The 13,927-nt window shown below is 39.6% G+C and overlaps 1 long non-coding RNA gene across 4 annotated transcripts in view; it reads left to right on the plus strand.

Annotated features, from left to right (window-relative positions):
- LOC120402356 overlaps nt 1-13,927 on the plus strand; it is a 75,061-nt gene that overhangs the window by 43,501 nt on the left and 17,633 nt on the right. For 2 of the 4 annotated variants that reach the window (XR_005597161.1, XR_005597163.1), the window contains exon 4: nt 2,407-3,499. The exons of the other annotated variants lie outside the window; for them this stretch is intronic. This is a non-coding gene — a long non-coding RNA (uncharacterized LOC120402356). Of the gene's footprint in view, nt 1-2,406; nt 3,500-13,927 lie in introns of those variants that run through there. 4 annotated transcript variants of the gene reach the window in all.

The following is a 13,927-nucleotide window of genomic DNA, read 5'->3' on the forward strand; positions in this document are numbered from 1 at the left end:
CTCCTTAGCGTGGTTCATGTTAAGATTTATTCAAAGAACTGGAGCAGGGGGGAACCAATACATTTTAGGAGGTAGTTCAATTAATTGATTTATTTATTTCCCTTTTTCAACTGATGTACTCATAAAAGATGCTAGATTGACAATTTTGGAAAATGAAGTCCTCTTTTCCCAACTGATCTGCTAATGGCCTTCTTCCCAAGGGAGGGGGTAAGGATGTAAGTTAGTCCCTATACTTGGCCTCTCTGCTAAGTTTGCCTACAAGGATTCACATTAGTGCCAGTTGTAGAGGTGGTGGGTTGTTTTTGCTGCTTATTTTTGTCTATCTGTTTGTTTTTTATGACACAGGTTTTTGTCTACCAGCAGCTGAGTTTTTAATAATTATTATAATATTTAGAGAATATGTAGGTAATCGTTTGGCTTAAAACATCCAGAGAAATTCTATGATATTTTTCCAGAAATGCCTGGCACTCACATCAATGTGAACTGGCAGTGAATTTGTCAGCATGACCCATACAGTTATTGCCATTTTGTCTTTACAGCTGTTTTGCAGCCATTACACAGTTATTATAATGCAGGCATGGGAAAAATATTGTCTTTTTTGTGTCAGTTTTCATTAAAGTGCTAATATTTTTATACCAAATAAAGAGCCAAGATTGTCAGCCACTTCACACGTTTCATCGTTGCTAGACAAATGGGATTGTTACAGGTACTGGACTGTGAAAAATGACTTTTTAAAAGGGTAAACAATTAGTGTATAAAATATAGTACATTAATCCTACAGCATTTTCATGTTATTAGGCTTGAATTTGATCATTTTTGAAAATCCTGAAATCAATAGGTTCTCAGTTACTTTTCAATGACATTTAACAGTTAGACTTAAAAATACAGATGAAAGCATTATAAGTTTTATCCAAAATGATTATGGCCGTCATTTGAATAAAATACAGATTTTGCAAGCTGTAAAGCATATCATTATACTACATACTGGTCTAACTAAGGTTTGGTTCACAAACTACAGTGCTCTAACCAAGTCATTAAATCTATCTAAAAGGGCCTCATTTGAGAAGCAATAAAATTTTTAATCATTTTATTATTAAAAGAGTGTTTAATATGTAGCTAATTAAATGCCAAAGGCAGGTTATCTGAGTTTAACCTTCAAAAAGAAAATGATGTATCAAAGTCTGCCTCTGGCATCATGGGATAGAAATGTCATCCTCATAATCATTGCGTGACAACTAGCTGGTGGCCTTTTCTAGAGCTATAGTTAAATTACCTGATTAAATTAATAGCCATTTAGATGTTTTAGGAACTGCATAGACCTATGCTAAATGAAAATTAGGTCCATTACATTTTCTGAGTGGGCTAGATAGACCCTAAAATAAAACACGTATGCCATTGTCCACATTACTTAGATTAAGCAATTAAAAGCCCTTTCTAAAAAGCTACTAATTTTCTATAATGTGCAAAGGACTTGGTTTACATGAATGATCCGAGATAAGATTTTCCTGCTCTTTCCCCCTTTTCTTGTTTACTTTACTATTCAAAAACAAAGGGTTTGTGTGTGTATTCTAAGCATGGCTAGCATGCACTGTGTGCATGCTGCTGCGTATTTATCAATCTTAGGCCGTGATCTTCTATGAGATCCATGTGAATAGACACTTATGCCCATGCAGAGTCCCATTGTGTATGTCTATACAGCATTTCAGAGTGAGCCTCTCAGCCTGGGTTGACAGACTTGGCTTAGCTGGGCTCCAGACCAAGCTCTGAAACCATCTTCATCCCCAGGCTTCAGAGCCTGAGCTCCAGCCCGAGCTGCAACTTCAAAGTACTGTCTATGTAGCTATTTTCAGAGCACTAGCATGAGCCCCACAAGCCAAAGTTGACCCAGGCTGCAAGGCTCACTCCAAAATGCTGTGTGGAGGTACCCACTGAAGTCAAATGAGGCCTTTCCCAGTTCAAGTCGAAGAGCCTCCATGTAGGTCACAATGGTCTGTCTGTGCATGGATCCCACTGCAGGATCAGGGCCTTGTATTGGATAAGTGAATACAGTGACAGCATGTTAGTAAAGAGAAAACTAATATTGAAAAGCCTGGTGCCTGTTGTTCCCAGGCCTGGGACAGTGTTAGAAAATATAGGAAAGTCATTTTTAGTCCTCCAAAAAGGAAATTTTATTTGTTGCAATGTTTTTCCAAAGAGAGATGCAGTAACAAGTGTATTCAGTATAACTGAGCTCAGACTATAGAACACAGAAGTGTTGCATCTAAAATCACATCAGATAAACTGTGAGTTGTTTTGTTTTTGTTTTTGTTTTAAACTGATTCTAATTAGCCAAAAACTAAAGCAGCATTACCAGGCATCATTTATAAACCGTATTTAGTGAGAAACATTATGCTTTTCTGTTGACAGCACACACATTTGATTTGGGAGGGCAGGTGACAGAGACTCAGAACTCCGTGGTACTGTTCCAAGTTCTGCTGCTGACTGACTGTGACTTTTGATAAATCGCTACAGCTCCAATCCTGAAACCTGCTGAGTATACCCTGGAAAGTGCTGAGCAACCTAAGCTCCCACAAGACCTGGCCCATAACAAGTCTGTGCTTATGTGTACTCATCTGTATAATGGCCATAATAATATTTACCTAACTCAGAGGACTGTTGTGAAACTTAATTCATTAATATCTGTAAATTACTTTGGGCCAAATTAAACCATTGCTCAGTGGCTTGTGTAGCTGCACCACCCCATGATAAGCTCAAAGAGTCACCATTCGTTCCCTGCTCCCCGGAGAAGTAATCTGCTACAGTCTTTTGCCAGGCACAGATGACTTTCCTCATGCCAGCTCAGCTGGCCAGAATATTGGTGGGGTGCCCAGGGAGGGGAGTGCCAGACGTGTAGTTCTTCCTTCCTCCCTTATGCTGAGATCCAAAATGTGGGGAATGGAGCTGTGTGTGAATAACGGGGTAGTTCTTAGTTTGCTTGCAATTAAAAGAAACAAATCATTTCGGGTTGAACCAAAAATGAATTAAAAAAACAAATGTTCAGGAAATTGAAAAGTCAAAAATCATTGTTCTGGACTGAACAAAATGTTTCGTTCACCCCAAAATGAAATGCTTCATTTTGATTTTGAGCATTGTTTTACATTTTTATGTTAAACAAATCGAAGGAAACATTGAAATTTCAAACCAAGAAACTGGAATGTTTTATCTAGAAAATGAAGCACTCTGACTGTTTTGGAGGTTGTTTTTTTTTTGAGAGATTGAGGGGATTTTAGCACCGACACAAATTCGCCAAATGTTTGTTGTCACCAAATCTGCATTTTTCACACACACACAAAAAAGTTTTGGCTGAGAAATTTCACCATGTAAGGAAGCTGACCTTTTGTGGCAGTATGGTCCAATGGATAGGTCACTGGAGTGGGAATCGGGAGACCTAGGCTCTAAACCCTGTCACTGACCTGCTGTGTGACCTTGGATAAATCAGTTAATCTCTCTGTGCCTCCATTTCCCCTCCCATCGTTCCTCTGTCTTCCCTATTTAGACTGTAAGCTCTTTGCAGGGGGACTGTCTTACTGTGCATAAGCACAGCACAGTGACTATGCACAGTATATGGTGTGTAATACAGTGGCACCCTCATGCCAGGTTGGGCATCTAGGTGATACTGTAGTACAAATAAATGATTATAATGAGATCCATAAATGAGAGGGACTATGTTAAGCATAAGGTATTGTTATTTTATAAAGCTGCATTTCTAAATGTTGGAATCCTCCTGCATATCTTGTCTGCGTTTTGAAATATAAAACCTACCAATAAAAACTTATTTCTACTCTGAAATATACAGGTGCATAATACAGTGAATCTCAGACTGTCTACTGTTGGAGTGGACATGCATTCACCATAGGGGATTTTTCAGGTTACACAGTGGTATATGGATGCTTATCTATATTAAAACCATGCCTAAAGTTTTGGAAATATGCTGTATGGTTTTGTGAAGGTATCCAAGTGCTTTGTAAGGCCCCAATCCAGCTAAACACTTATGCAGCATGTAACTCTCACTGACTTCAATGGGACTATGCACATGCCTAAAGTTACACATGTGTTTAAGAGTTAAACTGAATCAGGGATTAAGTCAGGACATGGACTCACATAGTCTAAAATAGGTGCATCCATTCAACAATGGATTTTCACCAATGATCTCTCCATTCAGCAAATCATGTCAACAGATAAAAGTTTCCAATGATCGATTCCTTGTTTGCCCTTTAGATAGAAATTACTGCTTTATAAATCAGGTTTGAAGTCATAGAATTGTATCTAGATTTGTCAGTCCTATTCTGAACTTCCAATTTAAAAATCCTGATCACGTTTTAATATTTGGTCCTGCCCTAATTTACAGATTTAGTAATCAACTCCTTAAAAAGTTAAGCATTAAGCATGATACAGTGTGATTGGAGGGCACTCTTAAGATATCATCCCATATAAGAATCAAAGCTTTTATAAAGCATTTTTGGCATTTATAATTTCAGCAATTACTGGAAAAATTCACCTGGGAAAATTATAACTGGTAATGCAACGTTTATAATTAGTATTGCCCTTTTAAATGACCACGCTATTTCTGTATTCAGAAGTTTTGTTATTGAGCTATAATATAGTTAATCATGGTTTGTATATTTACTTTTCATTGCTGATTTTACCAGTGATGTGCTGACAATATTCAAGCAAGTGGCTCCCACAAGAACATTCTCATTTAGCTTGTGATATACCATATGTACCCAGGTGTGTGGTGCTCACAGGGCGAAATTCATCCCTGTGCAGAAGTCAGCACCAGGTCTTTCTGTCACTTACCTCCCAATAAAGCCTAGGACCTTAATTGGTACACAGGCCTGGTGCTAACCCTGTGTATAAGGGTGAATTTCACCCACATAGAGAAGAGAGGGCCTGGAAATCTATTAAATCCTGATCCTGCAAAGTGATCTGCTCTCTTGAACCCTTACTGCCATGCAGAATCCCACCAGGACCTCACGCAGGAGTAAGCATCCATTCTGATGAATCTCTCTTTGAAAGCTCAGAGCCTTAATTATTGTTCCTATGTAAAGAAAAAAGTTTTCTTTTAACTATCCCCAAGAGACAACACCCTTTGGCAAACAAATTTATATTAAGTGCACTTTGCTTGAAATATTTATACTGCATTCCTGAAAAATATATTGTTTATTGATACTGTAATTCAGTGGGTGATATTTGTCACTTCAGGGAGTGGGCCCAGGTGAGGAGGACTGGTAGTGAGAGTGTATGTGTGGAGGAGAAATCCTCTCCCTCTGAAATATTTTTTAAAACTGCTGCCACTTGGTATTATCTGATTTGCTCCACAGATTAAAATTAAAAAGCCGCTTCAGAATATTTTTATGAGCCCTTGGGATAAAAGTCATCTCTGACAGGGATGATTTATCAGTATCCAGAGTTGGGCTGAGCTCCGTCAAAGGGGGCAAACCCATCCAAATTCCCTTGCGACTCCCTCCATCACATCCCTGGTTATCCTGGTTCAGAAAGGAATCATCCCAATTTAAAACTTGCCCCATCTGTGTGTACTCACCATGTTTCTGCTGCTCTTCATGGAAATATAAAAAAACCAACCCATTGAAAGGCATTTTAAATAATCTCTGACATTTACATCGTGCTTTTCATCCCGAAGGATCCAATACACTTTGCAGCATTTGAGAGTTAAATAGGCAGAGGAATCCTTTCACCTCTACTGGGGGTGAAATGCGGCATCCGTTTAACAGTACAGAGCTCCAGTACACAGCTGTTTGGGACTGGATGTGAAGAACAATAGTGTGTCTATCTGAAACTGCTGGGATAGCAGGCATTTAATTTTAAGTAGGCAACATGGTAGGCAGTCGGACTTTGCAAAGACAGCAGCCAAAGCTGACCGGCAGGGAGGTTCATTTCTGTCTGGTTGGCTTAAGACAGGCATAACTGCTAATTAGGACAAAAGTTGCGGAAGGAAGCTTCTCTTTTGAGCTTCATCACAGAATCAGATCTGATTTTAAAAGACAAAGGTGTAAATTAAAGATTCATCCCACATTGTGCAGGGGATTTACACAGGTAATCCACATCGGATCTGTAGGAACTGCTTATATAAATTCCCTGTTCAGAGTGTGGAGGCTAGCACCCTTGAAGTAAAAGCCCACTGCTGCCATGGGATACACATCCTAAACTTCCAGCAGAAGAAAGTACTAATATGAAGAAAACCTGAGGGTACCTTATGAGCCCACATGACAGAAATCCACTGAATGAAGCTAATTGCATCTGCCATACCATGACAGTATATAGAACCTTTCCTCTGAGGATCCCACTACGCTTTAGGAACATCAATTATCTAAGATTCATAGCACACCTGTGAGGAAGGTATATATTATCCCTATTTTAGAGATGAGTAAACTGATATATAGAGATAAGTGATTTGCCTGTAAGTGTTCTTATCTAGAATTTACCGGGTGTTTTGCCTGAGTAAGACTGCATCAAGCCACAAAGCCTTTTAGGCAAAAGGGAATACAAAATAATTTACTCTGAAGGAAAAATTCAGCAAATGCAAAAACCCCTGTGCACTTTCCCCCATCCCCAAATCACCTAAGTAACCTTTTTCCAGGAAGCTAATATTTCTACACAACTCATTAACTCAGGAACAGAAAGAAAATGGGGCTTAAATAACCATTGAAACTTTGACTCATCTGTAACCAAAAATCATCATACCAGTGAATACAAACCAAAACAACATAGGACACTGATCCGACAGGTGCTGACAACAGCCTAGCCAAAGGCTCTTCAACACCAGCTGATAACAGCCTTATTTTTCAGAAAAGAAATGCATTTCTGAAAAAGATACCAGACTAAAAAAGATGAGCATTCTAAAACAGCCAAGGAAAAAATAGCAATGCCTTTTTCCTAGTCAGAGCTCCCAGAGGAAAAAGGTAGTCTAGTCCAAACATCCTTGAAGGGAATATTAAAGAAAACCTATAAATTGAAGAACACATTTTTTTAAAAGTCTGAACAATTGCTGTACATTATGTATATATATATATTTCAAAGCTATTTTTCTTTTAACAAAAGTTACACTAAAACATTCCTTTACAATCTCTCGCAAGCTTTTCTTAACCTTTACAATCCTGCCACATGAATTCCTGGCCAAAAAGCTATGGGCCTGTTCCAAATAAAAAGAATCCCATTGACTTCAATAGGCTCTGGGTCAGCCTCCATCTCACTTGCCTCATTCTGCCATTGGCTGTGCCCTCCAAACACCTGTTGAAGTTAATGGGCAATCTTCTACGGTCTCAAGTTATGCTGGTGAAACACTGTTGAAGAACTTGGACCTCTTTGGTCAGTCACACATTGAGGAGCTTTAGACATCTTCGAATGAGGTAAAAAGGAATCCCAGGTGCAAGTCATTCTCAGCAAGCACTTTACCTTGTTTCTTTACAGGACTAAATTTCCACTGCAGGACCAGCTTCTGGCCTGTGCTGCACTTCTGCCAGCACTGCTTCAGTTCCTCTCTTGGCCATTTTGGGGGCAACGTAGCTGTATTCACTCCTCACACAGGGGGTGCATAAAGTCTTAATCGAACCCTTTGTATGAATTGGATTTATGAAAATAATTGCTAGCAATGGGCCAAATCCCTACATCCTTAGTCAGAGAGAATTCCTACTGCCTTCAATGGCAGCCTAAGGAAGGCAGGATTAATTTATTTTACATTTTTCAAAAGTTGTGCTTTTAATTGAGAACCAAATCTTGCTACTGTTACTCACTGAGTAGTACCTTATTATGCACTTTATGGGTTCATAGGCATTAGGGTGAAGGAACTGAGCAGCAGATCATAATTCTGACTAGAAAACTATGCTTAAAGCTGTAAAACATTAGCTGTAAACACGAATCACTGCATTCTTACTGCTAAATCATCATCTTAATAATAAATATTAGATTTGTTAAGCAATGTCACTCCACTCCAGCTGAATGAATTAATGCTAAAAAAAAAAGTCACAGAAAGGGAACAGTGTCCTATCTGCTGGAAAAGGACTTTCTGAAGAAAAAGATAAAGCAGCAAATGAAACATAACAGTCAGTTGCCAGCCATCACATCCCACACTGCTCTTGGATATATACAAATATATATATTTGCATCTAGTAAGATAACAGTTACCTATGATAAAACAAGAGCTAAAATGGGTTTTAACTTAAAGTACTATTAATGTTATTTTACTAGAAGTAGAAATTTCAAAACCAACTAATTTTTTTTAGTTTTTGTCATCAGAGCCTCCTGAAATGAAGTATGATATTCAAAATCAAATTGTTCTTTTCAGTGGTAAATCAGTGGACCTATATATATCTGGACCTAAATGTTTATCCTAGTTAGGGATGGGTAAAGCTCACAAGACCCAGACGTTCACTCTGAATAAACATCTAAAATCTGGGTAGGCAAACACCTGGAATCTGCAAAATTGTCTGGGAAATCACATGAAGACAGCTTGTGAACCTTTGCTGGCGGGAAGCAGAAAGTGCAAAAGTACATGACAATGGTCCTGAGCCACAAAGTTCCCAGCTGCAGATCCACTCTGTATTTTTCCATTGTTTGCGGCTTTTTGGATGACTTTGTTCGGACTCCAGCATGAAAATAGATTCAGAAGTAAACTCATCACAAATTGGTGGGAGTTCAGATCCAGGATTTGGCTTCAGATTTGTTCCAATGAAACTGAGAATTTTATTTTTCTGAAAGCTAACCAAACTTTCTTCAAACTTCCACAAAAGGATCATTTTGAGATTTCAATGAAGGTTCAGGTTTTTCTTGGGAGGGGCGGGGGGACGGGAGAGAAGAAAAACATCAGTGCCTGAATCAATGGTCCATCTCTCATCAAAATCTCAGCATTGCTTTATAAAATGTACCTTTATCTATTTTTTTCCTTGCTGGCACAGAGCACTGCTAAAATGTATTTTTCAATATGTGTTTTGCTGACTGCAGACACTGTTCCTTTAAAGTGTTAGCTCGGAGATACAAACATGAATTACCTATCACAGGTTTTGAATGGTGTGTTTATCATTTTTATTATTTATGTTTCTGGCTTGCAGTGTTGATGCAAATGCATTAAATACTGTTAAGACCTGTGTGCTTTAGCATCTGTGGAATATCATCACACCTCCAAGGCTAAGCCTGAAGTTAAAGTGTTTAAGAATTTATATGGCCATTCTTTTTCTCTCTCTATGGCATTAAAGAGGGGGGGGGGAAGCAATAATGAAATACATAACCTATATTCTAAGAAAATATAACCGGCCTATTTGTGATTATGATTCACTGTTTGGTGACCAGAAATATATTGTTCTACAGGTTTATGCCTTTAACAGTTATTTGTTAGTTGCAACTCCTACATAGATTATCCTGCTGCAAGTGCTTTGACTTGGAAGAGAAAGTGTGTCCTTCAAACAAGTTTATTTCTTTCAGGGATCTTTCTGTGTATTGACTACTCATAGTATTTTCTGTTATCATCTTGTCAGGATTTAGTTCATTACTCTATTCATTATTCAATTTGTTGGGCTATACGCATCTGAATAATTGAAAACTGCAGAAGTATTGTAAATTATAGTGTCTCCATGAAATCCCAGTTTTTGGGGTCTTCAAAAAAATCACTCCCTGAAACTTAGCATATGAGGTCTCAGATTAGAAATAGAGTTTGATGGGTTTTTTAAAACAATTTCTGTATACACACATACCCCCTTCAAATGTACTAAATCTCAGATTTGCTTTGTACAGTTTATCTGATTTTTAATTACCATCTCAGTAATGTGGACCAAAGACAAATAAGGGAGTCCAAATGGCTATACTATCATAAGATCAAAATATCCTACTGTAGTTTTATGCAGCAGTAATACACAAGTCAATAATGCTACTGTACAGCTATATAAGCCGACTGTACCTGTTGTTTTAGGTAATATACAGTATCACTGAGCTAATATGACTCTTATTCTCATTCCTGTCATCTGATATGTTGGAGTATTTTATTTCCACCCTCCTGATGTATCATACAGAATCACACCATGTGTACCTTAATACAGGTATGGCAACATGTAAACATATATATAAAAATACAGTACATTGTAGACCAAATTCTGCTATTGATTACATGGCTGAGATGCCATTCAAGTCAATAAGGTTGTGCCAATGTACCCTGTATTTCTTGACTCTGTATTTTTAAGCATCTTCTTTTGTCAGGCTCTGTGACAGATTCTGGTGAGTGTGACGAAAGCAGAGTACATACTCCCCAGATGGGCCTATATACATCTTACAAAACCAGCTTTAGTTTCTGTCTATGCTGTAGGTATTAGCAGCCTCAGGCATTTGCCCATTCCCTCATGCCAGTCTATTCCTAGAGCAGGAATAATCTGCATGGGGTGGGGAGCTACTGTCTCATTTTGCCTGCGGGGGCTGCATGCAGAACACACACCATTATACCCATTCCTGTTGTAGAGGAAAGGCATCTCTCTGAGGACCTAAGGGGGCCAGAATCAAGGCTGCCAGCATCACTCTCACTATCCAACTCCCGGCTATGGGTTTGCTGGCATGCATGTACGCTAACTGCCTGCCATTGGCTGGACCCCTTTCATCTGGCTCTTCTCCTACTACTGCAACCCATCAGCTGCCCATCTTCATGGTCCCTATCCACTGTGTTTCTCACCCTCCTCTCCCCATCCTCCTGTCCCTTTCTACCTCCTTCCTTCACTATTTCCTCCTCCCCAGCCCTTCCCTTGTCTTAGTCCAACAGTCCTTTCCTCTGCTGTACTACAGCCTCAAGTGCCTCCTCCCTACTAAAACGAACAAAAAGGTCCCCTAAAACTAAGGGTTTGTAATGGAAAGACAACAAATATATAAACGTATATGCTTAAAAAGCCCCCACGACGTTAATATGCCGTGTGCCCACCACCACAGTGAGCATTGTGCTTGTATGCTGTATCCACTGAACCCACCCTTCATCGGTTTTTGGTAAGCTTTTTACGTTGGGATTCTGTTTCCGTTTGTGCACCCAGGACAACCGAAACTGAGTCTTGACTGGGGCCTTTGGGCACTACTCCAATATGAACAATTAATAATAACTAGAGCTGGTTGCAAAATTCCTACAAGAATGGAATTTTCCTTCAGAAAAACAGACAATTTCACTATTCCCCTCGTTTTCTGACCAAGTCTAATAGTCATAATACAGTAACAGTAAAATAACATAATATTAAATGAAGGAGCAGTAAAAATAGACCGTTTGTTTCAAAATCATATGTCAGGCCAAGAGGCAGTGAAATTTATCACAGTACAGATGGGTCTACACGAGGCTTTATGAGTCCTTTAAGCTCCACTTCAAACATGAATGGTCTAGAAGGTCTTGTGTGGATCTCTGCACTGGGGGGAATTTCACCCATTGAATAAAGTGTCATAATAGGCAGTGCAATTGCGTTACACCTTTCACTTGTTGTTTGGGACAGAAAGTAGTTTCTGTATAGTCTTGCTTCCTTACAGCAGGACATGTAAACACTGGGAAACTTTTCCACTTTTGTGAATTAAATCCTGCACATATTTCCTGAGGTGAATCAAATCATGAGTACATTTCTTGTCAAACACTGTAGACTTTCTGGTAGAGTATCTGCATCTTAGACCGGCAGAGACTAGTGAATTGACTTCCGTGGAGCTACTGCAATTTACACCACTTGATGATCTGGCCCTCAGATTTTGAATATACACGTCATGCAATTTAGCAGTCTCAGATGTAAGCATCTGGGGTACAGTTCTGGCTCTATTGAAGTCAGTTGAACTTTGTGATTTTGTAAATGTTTAACCAGTCTATGTGATATCACCTGCAAGCTTCACATATCTGAAAACAATCATCTATTCCATTTAATTTGCAGCAAGGGATTTGAAAATGATTGGGGAATCTGAGTGAAGAATGTTCTAAAAAACACAGTTGGTAACAAAACTTATTGCCAGTTGACAGTACTACATGATAGAAGATGGTGTCCAGTTTCATATGGACAAGTGTGCACATCACTAAAAGAAATTAGCATAAGTAACACTATTAATTAGAGCTGTGCAAACAACAGATTTTTTTGGTTTCCTGGCAAGTCTGAAAAAAATCATTTTAGGTCAAACTGAAAATGAATTTTTTTTGTATTTTTTGGCAAATCAAAAAGTTAAAAAAATGTTTTGGGTTAAACAAAACATTTTGTTTCAATACAATTCAAACATTTCATTTTGATTTTGACTATTTTAGAAAGTTTTTGATTTAAAAGAAATTACATTAAAATAAATTTGTGAAAAAAGTCATTTGAAACCAAAATATTGAAATGTTTCATTTAGAAAACATTTTCTGAATTTGTTTTAGGTTTTTTTTTTATTGAAACAATTTGGTGAAGCCAATGCGAATTTGTGAAATGTTTTTGTGTTGCCAAATCTATATTTTTTGTTGAAAAAAGTTTTTGGCTGAAAAATTTCACACAGGTCTACCCCAAGGGGAAATTTGCGAGGTAACATCAATGATCTAGGCCTGACTGTGTATGGAGAATACACATTCACTCATGGAGGTGGTTTCCTCTAGGCTAGGATTATGGTGTAATGGTGGAGCAATGGGGGAAGCTTGCACTGCCACTGCCCACGTTATACTTGTGCTGTAGATAAACAGCAGATGTCAATACAAAATAAAAAGCTTTGATCGGTACTAACTTCACCCTCCCACTTTTTACTGGCCATAAGTGTGAGTGATGGTGGAGGGGGGCAGACAGGAGAGAACGGGAGGCCGTGCCTTGCGGGGAAGAGGGCGAAGGGGGAATGGGTGGAATGAAGGTGGGACCTCGAAGAAATGGGTGATGCAAGGGCAGGAGCTCAGGGAGAAGGGGCGGTGTGGCCTCAGGTGGGGGGAGGCAGCACAGTGTAGGGGGTGCACGGCCACGGTTTGGGTGTGTATGGCCTCCCACCTTTAGGGCGATTCCACCACTTCTGGGACACAGAGTCTCACAGGCATAAGGGATGGGATGGAAGAGCAACCACAAGGTGATTGTGAGGGAAGATGGAGGGCCGCAAGGAGCCTCTGGTGGAGGGGCGCTGGAACAGAGGAGGCCGGGGGGCCATGGCCATACTCACTGGTCACAAGTGCAAGTGACTGGGGTGGGGAGGTGGTAGAGAGGAGCAAAGCAGGGCAGGGTCTTGGGGGGGAAGAGGCAGTGTGGGAGTGGGGCCACGGAGGAAGGGGTGGCACGAGGGTAGGGCCTCAGGGGAAGGGGTGGTGTGGAGGCAGGGCCTTGGGCGGCAGGGTCATGGTTCAGGTGCCTGTGGGCCTCCCCACACCTTTGGGGCACTTCCACCACTCCTGCCCTGGTGTGTGCAGTGACCTTGGCCTACAGAAGCAGCAAAGTGCTCTCCTGCTTTCTGTAATTTGCATTATTTTCAGTGTCCAAGATTTTTTGAACAGTGGTGAACACTTCTATGATCAGGTTGTCATAATTCAGGACCCCTCTTCTCCTATTCAGCACTCAGTTTAAATTTGGTAGAAAAATTCTATCCCTCTTGGCCCTAAAGGGAATGTACGAATTTGGATACCTATGCCATTATTTGTGAGTTTCAGAGGGTGGCCAAAACTGGGCTTAGAATGGAAACACTGCTATAACCTTACCTATGGCATTGCTCCACAACAGCGCTCAGAAAACGACATCTTATTGAATGGAGAGCCGTTTTGTTTACCATTGGGAAAGGATTGCTGTATGAAGACATAAAAGCTACTTAGAAATTTTTTTATAGAACTTTTGCATAAATCTTGTACCTATAACCTGAACTAGTGACATAAATATTAGCAGCTTGTTTCTATTTCACCTGCTGTAGAACCAATGCTGTCCTGCAGCAATAACCAGCAAGGGAATAGAGCTAT

The sequence above is a fragment of the Mauremys reevesii genome, linkage group 3 (genome assembly GCF_016161935.1).
Source record: "Mauremys reevesii isolate NIE-2019 linkage group 3, ASM1616193v1, whole genome shotgun sequence".
NCBI classification, from domain to species: domain Eukaryota; kingdom Metazoa; phylum Chordata; order Testudines; family Geoemydidae; genus Mauremys; species Mauremys reevesii.